General features: G+C 43.1%; 1 long non-coding RNA gene across 1 annotated transcript; it reads right to left on the bottom strand.

The window, feature by feature from the left end:
* Positions 1-2085: 2085 nt before the first annotated feature.
* Positions 2086-3272, bottom strand: LOC142962649 (uncharacterized). The gene is made up of 3 exons (XR_012957346.1): positions 3201-3272; positions 3038-3091; positions 2086-2330 (listed from the first exon to the last, which is right to left on the bottom strand). It is a non-coding gene; the product is annotated as an uncharacterized LOC142962649 (long non-coding RNA).
* Positions 3273-8147: the final 4875 nt, after the last annotated feature.

The following is an 8147-nucleotide window of genomic DNA, read 5'->3' as shown; positions in this document are numbered from 1 at the left end:
GGAGAAATCTGACACCTAGTGGCAAAAGTTAGGAGAAAAATATCATTTCTGCACGGGCGCCTCAAGTCCACTCATATTTTCAAACAGCTGTTTTCATCACGTACTGTAGTTTGGCACAGAATAAAGCCAGGGTATTAAATGATCATTTCTTGCATGATATGTCATAATCTGCATGACTTGTGCGGGATGTTCAGGTGCTTATGTTACATTTCCAGGATTTAAGACGAAGCATGTTGTGATTGGAAATTAAATATCGGGAATATTTTTCTCAGATCCTCTTAACACATATGTGCACACATTGACTTACACACCCCGCTACTCACAGGCAAGGTCCTCCTCACCATGTCATAAACGCTGCGATTGCCTGAGTAACAGGGTAATTGTTAACAATTAGGCCAGCTATGCTTCTGTCACGTCAGCAGCGCTCTCAGCCAGATCTGCTGACCTCAGAGTTGCATCCATGAACTCAGAGGAGCAGAACTTAATAACCCACTAGCCTAGAGTTGTTATTTTCCAAACTGTTGTGAGAGCTGGGAGCCAAAGCGAGATAACAGCTCTGTTGTTGTGCAGGCAGCTGGACCCGAGCCGAGGCTGCTGCCGTCAATGGCGGCGAGGGGATAAATCCTTGAGATGTGGTGCTGCATTAAGCAGAGGAAGAGAGACACAGAGACGTACATGCACATATGGACACACACATGGCTAAATATCTGGCGCGGTTCCAGGGCTCTTTGCTACACCACCTCCCCGTGATGCTGTTAATCCCCTCTCCAGATGCGCAAGTCACAGGGAGGTTGCTGCTCAGCCTGGGGATAAAGCAAACAGAGGCCACCGGGTCGTCATGCACCATCCTGCCACTCACAACACCTGCCAATCAATGAGCAGTAGGTGCACGCTGTTAGTCCTCCTCTGCTCCCCAGTGGCTGCGTTATCCTGCGTTAGTCTTACACTGAGGGATACATCATGCTTTTAGTGAGCTTGCAGCCTGTAATCTGAGTGAAGGGAATCACAGAAACATATATTAACTCTAGACATATGTCAGTTAGCTGTGAACTGCCGGCTCTGGCGTCGCCATGTGGAGGCAATCCATCAATCATGAATACAGTATGCTGTGAATTTTTGACTTTAGCATCCATAAGTATGCTGACATGAAAGCTGAACCTTAAACTGAGGCCACATATGTATTGGCAACTGTTGCTATAATAATCAAGGAAGTACTTTTTAAAGAAAACATGTCCAAAATGTACTGACTGCTGACATGTGAATATTTGCTGTTCTTTTAGTTAGCTATGATGGTGAATTAAATATTTTGGTCCTGGACAATTGGTCAGACAAAACAATGTGAAGGCATCACTTTGTATTTTCCCCTATTTTCTGAACAATTGGCAAATAATTTTATACGTAAAACAGTTGTTAGTTGCAGCCCTTATTGGAGATTAATGTCGATAGACTAAAGAGATTACTTGTGCCAAGCAGGATTTCATAACATGGTCAAACCTGCTGAAAACAAGGGAGACAAAGTGATGAAGTTTTATTTTCTTGTACTCCAATCTTATTACTGGGTCGACCAATGTAATGATAGAATAGCCTCAGTTATTATCCAATGGTTTATCTGGGATTTGTTTGTGGAATTTATTTTCAACCAATGATCATCTGAGCTGAAGGATGTTTGAAAAACTGTTACATTGGAATATTGTCCGGTCTGTGGTTCAAGAAAGATCTCCCAATGGCTGCCGTTATGGTTTTACCCTTATATAGTGATCGAAAAGAGCCTCTTGGCAGATTAAAGTACAGTGATATGCACACACCCATGCTAACACACAAACGCCACAGCAGATGCGAGTCAGCGGTTTCAGTAAATATTTTTGGACCCCTCACAGCTGTCACTCCTCTCTGTCAATTCATCAAGATACTCAATAGACAAGGCTGTGTTTAGAACATACAGTACGTCAGTGCAGCATCAGATGTTTGATGTGAACAAGAGCCGAGTAAAGACAGTCAGCAACGTCACTTTATTGTCCGTACACATTCAGTGTGGTATGTATACGACACTCACAGTACCATGAAACAGCATCATCACAGGTTTACAAGCGATTGTTTCAGTGCGTGCGTTCAATTTACCACGTTTTGTACAGTTTCCTTCCACCAATCAAATTCATTGCTCGTGTGTTTTCTAATCTATATCACAAATGTCTTGATAGTATTTTGTATGTTTCCTTTTGTATGTTTGTATGCATGTTAAGTGAAGTGACTCAAATATCCTTTGGGTTAGGCCTTTGTTACTTTAGCTCCTCGGTGGAGGACGACGGCGTGTCAGAGCCGTCAGGACACTCCTGAAAAAACAGGGAGGCACATGAAAAAAATACAGATCCAGCTCAACTGCATTTCCGTGAAATATCTTACGTTTTAAACAGTGACATAGAAATAAATGCATAACAGCTCTCTTTTCATACGTATTGCAATACAGTGGTGCAATGTAACTAAGTACGTTTACTCTTGAGTACTGTACATAAGTACACATTTAAAAAAGGTATTCCACTAAGTATTTCACTTTCATTCAAACTTCTACTCCTCCCACTACTCTGACAGCTTTTGTAACTCTAGAGATTAGCTTTTCATTTTCTTCCTGCCCAGTCAAAACCATGCATCTCTGATTTTAAAAGTTTGTGATATACAGAAGGATGAAGTGTTTCTTTGAGAGTTGACAAAATGGATAATGCATCGTCACAAAGCATAAGAAAAGTGGACTTTGTAGAGTTATGTGGCTCTCGCAAAACAGCGACGCTGCAAACATAAGATGATTTTATAGAATATGACACATTGCTGTGGATTAAACTATCAAACAACATATAAAAGGAGTTAAAATGAGCTCAACCTTAATCATCTACAACAGTAAAAACAAGAACACAGACAAGGAACATTTTACTGCACAATGAAGTGAAGTATTTTCATAGTGTGGTATTAGTATTTTGACTTAAAAAGCATCTGAAAACTTCTTCAGATCCAAATAAATACAAATAGAAACGTGTGCACTGCTCACCTTCACTTTCTCCAGCTCTGGTCTGCCCGGGAGTGACTTTTGTGAGGAGAAGGACTGTAATGTGAGACAGGAGAGTCCCATTAGATCCGATGATTATAAAAGTATGCAACAAAAGAAAAAGGCATAAAACACCAAAAGGTATGAATGTCAGATTAATTCTAACCTTCTTCGTCTGTTGCATCTCCTCTGTGGATTTGGACCTGTTCTTCATGTGCTTCTGAGGAGACGTGGTGGTGGGACACTAGAGACAGAGACAAAATATTATCACTCTGGTCCTGTCCAATATGATCCTTCCTCTCCATCAGGCTTTCACACACCTCATTTGCCTTCTGTTCCATGGCTGACTTGGAGACGTTCAGTGCTGATTAGATGATATCCTTTGGAATATAGTGGTTGTACAACTAGAAGGAAAGAGGAAGAACTTTACATGTCATGTGGTTGCAAGATATTTTATAATTCTTTAGTTTACTGATCTAAACTGACCAAATCATTTTACTGTCATTTAAAATGTGACCAAAAAGCTGAACTGATCCCTGATCTTGCCAGCTGAAAAATCTGCAGTTCTGAACTCCTTTCACTAGATGGCGACGTTGACCCAGGGATCCAACGCTGTTGCTACTTCACTGATCTGAATGTTTTGTTGAATGATTTTCCTCAGGCGTTAAACCTTTGATTTTGGTACCAATTATCACTCTGAAACACCACCAGACACTGCTGCTTTTATTCTTGCTTCTCATTTTGATTTGTAAAGACAGGAACAAAAACGCACCTGAGGGGGTTTTTTTTGTCTTCATCCAACTGGCAGAAACTAACTAACTAAAGGTTTTAAAATAAACGGTGAGTCCTATAACAGTAGAAATGGTCCACAGTCTGCCAGTTTAAGATTCCATTTGAACATTTGAAAGGTGATAGAGCCAGAAATATATCAATACCAGTTGGAGTCATGCAGGACAAAATGATTTCAGCACAACTAAAAGGCCACAATGATTACCAGCCAGATGCACAGCTGGTGGCAGGAGGCCTGGTGGCCGGGGACAAAAGACCTCTGGGTCTGGGTCCATTTTCATACTCCAACGATCTCAGTGGTGCCTGTCGAAGTCTGCATCCGTCTGACATCTGACCAGTTAGATCATCAGATCAATCGAACATACTTCCTGGCATTTCGGAGTGAATCGATGGTTTACTGATTTTCTATTCTGCTGATGCCTTTTGATGGTGGAGAGACACCAGGGTAAGATATCGGAGATTCGAAGGCGCGGTTCACTGACGTTTCTCATTATAAAGCAAAACGAAATGTGCAAAAGAAAAACAGCTCAACACAAGGTCCACTTACTTGATGTTTCTGAAGCTACTGTACGTCTTGTGTCCTTCCTCAGCAGAAAAGCACGACTGCTGAGCTCTAAAGGGTGATGCTGAAAGCTTCAGAAACACCAAGTCTAGCTTGTCCTTGCGCAGACCTCAAGATTATTACATTTGTAAGTTTTTCTAAAACTTGTAATTTCAAATTTTTCTCTTTTGGCAATATCCGTTTGGTATTTGTTTAATGGCTAACATATCTTAGCATGAACACCTACTATAGTACAGTAACACCCCTTAAGTCAAGGCTTAATCCCTTTAAAAGCCAGAGTGAGTAGGATTTGTCCATCATGGTTCATAAACACAACATTCAAACACTAGCCGGCGAGTTTAGCAATCATCAAGCTGATGGAGACGTTTGGTTTTCAGGGCCGTTAAAGCAAGTTATCATTGGGTTTAAGTAAATCTCTGCATTACATTCCTGATGACGGCGCGACAACAATGTCCACAGAGCAAAGATGAATTGCGTAGAAAGTCCCCTCCTGATGCGTCTGAACTGACTCGTCTACCTCCGTGATCTTTAGTTGCTGCTCGACAGGAAGCATTCAGCCCAAGGCTCATGAAGAATGAATGGGAGCTGATCGACAGGAGCTCACTCGCCCACTGCGACGGCTGACGTCAGCGCCACAGTTGATGCTATTGGGGAACCCCATTAGAAAGTGCCACTTGGATTGTAATATTCAACCAGGCCTACCTGCTACTGAACAATCTGCACTAGAGGGACTGGGCCAGTGAAGGGTTCCCAGTTTATTTCATACATCAGGCCTATTATGCACACGCGTGTCGGTTCAGTCACCCGGGGGCATGCAAGACTGTTGTACTCCATGCACTTACACTAAGATGTGCATTAGGCTGCAGCCCTTTGAGGGATAGAGGAGGATAATCTCAGCCTTGATGGCAGGGCAGGCATTCAGCGAGTCCTGAGTGCGCTCTCCGACCAGCTCACAGGGATATGACCTTAATGAGTACGATGCTTGCCTAACCCCCGTCTCTCCCCATGCTTTCCTCGGTCACTGTCTGTCCCACTTTGGTTAGACGAGGAATCCCTTCCTTTGTAGACGAGGCCAAGGGACGAAGGACCGCAGAGGCTACACTGAAGTGCATTTCCTTTGTAGCCGAGGTAGAAAAGCCCTGCGGCGTTGAGAACTGCTTCTCCATCGATTAGTCCGCATGAGCAAGCTAACAACAGCCAAGGATTCGAAAACACTACGCCTCTTTGTGGTATGCGTACATCCACAAATGACCCAAACTGCTCATTTATTATTACGTGGACATGGGCATACACACAGACACAAAAGCAACGCCTTGATATTCGCCTTAAAAGCTACTCAAGAACTTTTTCTGCAAGGATGGGCGAATAGAGTATTTGGCCTCGCAGTCTTTTTTTTCACCCTTTCACTCCTTTTATCATCGCCATGACTGAGACACTGCAAGAGGAGCATGATAAATCTGAGGCAGCAAAGTTTAACAAAGCTAATTAGCCTTTACAGCACAGAATAAAATGCTGATGTGAGGATCTGCATTACAGAAGAAAATCTGTTCTTAAGATTTGAATCCATAACACCAGCAGAGACCAAGATTGTTGGGTCAACACTAATCAACTCCCCAACTGAGAGGCCTACATGAAGCTTCACATGTCAGTGTCTGTAAAAGAGTTTCACAAGCAAAGATTTAAATGAGAACATCTATATAATCACTGCAGTTGTCTTCTTAAAAGGTCGACCCAAATGACCTGCAGACACAATCTGCAGGTGGTGGTCATCGATGTCCGTTCATTCCTTAGCAACAATGAAAGAAAATAATCCTTTCAGCTGTGAAGCGAGTGTCACTTTGGAGATAGTTTCCACTCCTCTGGGTCAACTAATCCCCATAATTCCAAGTTCAGTGGGTGAAATTGAAGCCTGCTGTGACATTGCCGCCTCGCCACATCCGTGCTGCTGAACATGCTAATCACAGAAGATCACATGCTTAGGATATGTATAGTTATAGAGGCTGTTATAGCACATGGATGCACACTGAGGTGGTTAGGGCACCAAGGTGAGCGTGTGGACAGTAGCTGCACCGGCAGAAGAGAGCACATTAAGACGGCTCACAGTGCCAAGGACATAATGTCCTGTAATTGATGATGATGGGTTGCCTGTTCAGCCACGTTCATGTGTGTGTGTGTGTGTGTGTGTGTGTGTGTGTCACACCCCAACTCCCCCCAGCTGGATGAATTTAGTCAATAGTCGACCAACACAGCTGCTCCCAACCTGAATCACAGCTCGATCATATGTATCTCACCTGATAACTGAATCAGTGCTAATGAATCCACTATTGTTTTCATTTCTTAACACACTGAACACAGAGCCTGTCCTTCACCGGCTGAGCAGAATCTTTCAGTGCACAGTAATGTAAAGCATTTATCTGATGGATGGGTTTGGTTTCACACCACTTACGTATTCCTCTGCAAGACTCTCAAAAGGCACAGTGAGCGCCATTCAGAGCTCCCATTAGCAGAGGATTGAGTTCAGAAAATAAACACTTCCCAGATATACAAAGCCTGTTTGTTATCCATCCCAATGCAGATTACAGAAAGCAGCAAATAACAGATAGCAGAAAACATTGGCACGAAATGTGAGCTTTTCTATGATTGAGGAGATGAAGAGGTTTATCTCAAGACAGCATAAGACATTTAATCAAGCAATGAAATGCACTGAGTGACAGACAGGATGAGAGAATGAATGATGGGAGTGACAGAGAGAGAGAGAGAGAGAGAGGAAGGGCATCCAATGAAACTACAAGCACAGCGATCACCCCAAAAAATGAGATTAGTCAAATGCCTTGGGGATATTCAGACACTCACCTCTTTTTCTCCCTTCTCTCAGTACAGACGTTCAGTGGAGTAGATGGCACTCCTCATCTCACTGCTGCTCTGGTGTCTGTGTGTGAGAGCACACCCCTCTGCCCATTCATAGCTCCGCCGACACACCACTCATGCATGGACACACACACGGACACACACACACACACACATATATATACACCAATAACGCCAGGTGCGACAGTCATGTATGCTAATGTCTCCAGCCTGGCAGACGAAAGCTGTGTGTGAGACAGACAGGTAACATTTACTGCACATTATTGCTTCTTGCTCTGTTTACGGTCTCAGGTTTATTTCCTCAGGGATCACATCAAGGTGGGTGAATGAGATGCTTTGCAAACCCCATACCGTCACATGCTCTAAAATATGCATGCTGCTGACATCATCCATGTGGATATGAATCCATCTATGACTCATTTGTTTTGAAACTCAAATAGCCAAATAAACCCCAAAATAGTCCTTCCGGGCTCCTTAACTGGAAATCACCTTCCAGCAACAAGTCTGTAGACAGATGAAGCAAGTGATTGGCTACAAATCTTCATAAAGAGCCAATCACAGCACTGCAATGATCTGCCGTCACTGTGCAAAAAAAGAGACATAATTACACGACGCCATTTAGAGGGCGGTTTCTCTACCAGGATCCACCTAAAAGGAACAAAATAATGTAAACAAAGCTAGTTACACTCGATACCTACACAGACCTGTTTCACACTGCATGAGTCACACAGCCAGTCCACTGGGGCAGATGGGTCTGGCTGAACATATGAAACCAAATCACGTAGCATTTGTCAAGCCAGAAACTGACCTCAGTGATTCATCCAAAAGATTCCTCTGAAAGCTGAAACTTTGAGTCTTTGCCACAACAACAAAAACAGACAGAAATGATCACCC

This window comes from Anarhichas minor, unplaced genomic scaffold, assembly GCF_050575085.1.
Source record: "Anarhichas minor isolate MPS153535 unplaced genomic scaffold, ASM5057508v1 ptg000028l, whole genome shotgun sequence".
Taxonomy (NCBI): Eukaryota; Metazoa; Chordata; class Actinopteri; order Perciformes; family Anarhichadidae; genus Anarhichas; species Anarhichas minor.
Note: the sequence above shows the minus strand (reverse complement) of the source record. Positions and strands in the feature narration are given on the sequence as shown.